Source organism: Primulina tabacum, chromosome 3, assembly GCF_025594145.1.
Source record: "Primulina tabacum isolate GXHZ01 chromosome 3, ASM2559414v2, whole genome shotgun sequence".
NCBI classification, from domain to species: Eukaryota; Viridiplantae; Streptophyta; class Magnoliopsida; order Lamiales; family Gesneriaceae; genus Primulina; species Primulina tabacum.
Genome location: NC_134552.1, coordinates 34,402,977 through 34,404,895, shown reverse-complemented (window position 1 = coordinate 34,404,895; position 1,919 = coordinate 34,402,977). Strand labels below are relative to the sequence as shown.

Sequence of the window (1,919 nt, the reverse complement as noted above, 5' to 3'; positions counted from 1 at the left end):
GATGAGTTGGAAAATGAATCTTCTAGCACTAAGGGTGGCCGAAAAATGCATAATAAAATAAAGGGGAATGTTGATTATCTAGTCAACTAATAATCCTTGAAAGCCTTACTAATCCTTTAAATAATTTAGTGAGCTAACCCCTTAATTTAATAACTTAAATGAGTTCATTTCTTAATCACCTCAAATAATTAAATTAAATCCTCAAACCTCCCTTTCTAACTTAAATGAACTTGGTTGCTAGCTAAATTAACTTCTGGAAATATTTCTCGAAATCTTAAATTCTATCTCAAAACTCCAACTCCGGTCCGGCCTCACTGAAATAACTGAAATGCTAAAAATCAAACTACTGAACTGAAATAATAAAATAATTAACTTCAAACAAATGCATTTAAAATAATCATGCAATGAAGTCAATTAAATTTAAAAATCTAGAATTATGCACGGCTTATACGTCTACTGACTTACGGGTTCTACAAATACAGATCTGCAAATTTAACAACAAGATAACTTGCTTGAATTTCAATGAACCTAAGCTCTGATACCAAATGATGTGAATCTTTGTACGAACGAATAGCAAACACGATTAAAATCAAATCGCGCCCTCAATTCATTGACGAACAAAGAATCGTTGTTGTCCCGATCTTTTGAATCAAGCGTGTGTGTTGTGATTTTCACCTCTAAACTATGAAAAGTCTAGCAACAAATAATCACGAGATAAACATCCGAGATTATAACGAACCTTCGAAGAACAAGTCGACGACAATCCGCACAAGCACGATCGACAAACGCCACAAAGTTAAAAACTTTGATAAGTTTGATTTTTGAATAACAAAGCGAAGCTTTGAAAAGTTTGAGAGAAAACTCTAAACTTTGATAAAATATCAAATAATGAATCTGAAAGTTCTCCAAAATCTTGTGCAACATATGTTTATATCAAAAGATAACAAAAAAAATCTAGTTGCCATAATAATTAAAACTCTAACTAGGAAACTAGGATTCTTCCCGAAACTGACTCGCGCTCGGGGGGTAGAATATTACCGCTCGAGCGCCAAGGCTTCTGTACTACTCGCGCTCGGACAGTAAGTATGGCGCTCGGGCGGTAATATTTGACCGCTCGGTCGCCGATGCTGCTGGACTCAACTTCATCTATCACTTGAATAATGTTCTTGTGACTTCCAAACTCACTTCCATGCATCAAAACCCTCCAGCACTTTGCACCTTTCTTGTAAGACCTTCTTCATTGCTCATAAGTCCGTGCAACGCTTCCTTGAACTTCTTCAATCGTCCCCTCGTGATTGGTCCCTCCGGCAACTCCAAAGGGTCCCATGCTTTCCTTGGCGCCTTACCATCCGTGTTCGCATCAGCTGATGAGTAAAGATTTCACGGTAAGGATTCTAGATTTAGAATTCTTTTGATATCTGTATTGTCTATGACTCGATTGATACAGAAAGGAGCAGATGGTATCCTTATGTATTCAGTAGACATACTGAAATCGAGCCTAGCATTGGCAGATTTGCCAGTGATGTACGAGTTGGCTGATGTCTGCCAGATAAGATTCCAGAATTGTTTTGTATTAGGAAGATAGATTTCAGAATTGAATTGATACCAGGTACTGGTTGTGTTTTAGAATTCAGTACAGAATGATATTGAATGTGCAGAATGTCACTGAATGAAGTGAAAGAATTGAAAGATTAGTAGAAGAGTACGGGCCAGGAGTTACATTTGATTTAGTGTTTCCCGGTGGCATATTTCAGTATGTTCAGAGATATTCTGATGATTTCATGCTCGTTGTATCTATGACATTGTGATATATTTGTAGCATCTGATTGACTAAATCGAATATCTGAAGATTGTATTGAATACTTTGAGAACTGTGATTAGTGTATACAGAAATTATTCTGATATGAATCCTGCTTGAA

At 36.5% G+C, this 1,919-nt stretch overlaps 1 pseudogene; it reads right to left on the bottom strand.

Annotated features, from left to right (window-relative positions):
- Positions 1–461: 461 nt before the first annotated feature.
- The window catches only part of LOC142538677 (clavaminate synthase-like protein At3g21360), a 2,567-nt pseudogene continuing 1,109 nt past the window's right edge, over positions 462–1,919 (bottom strand).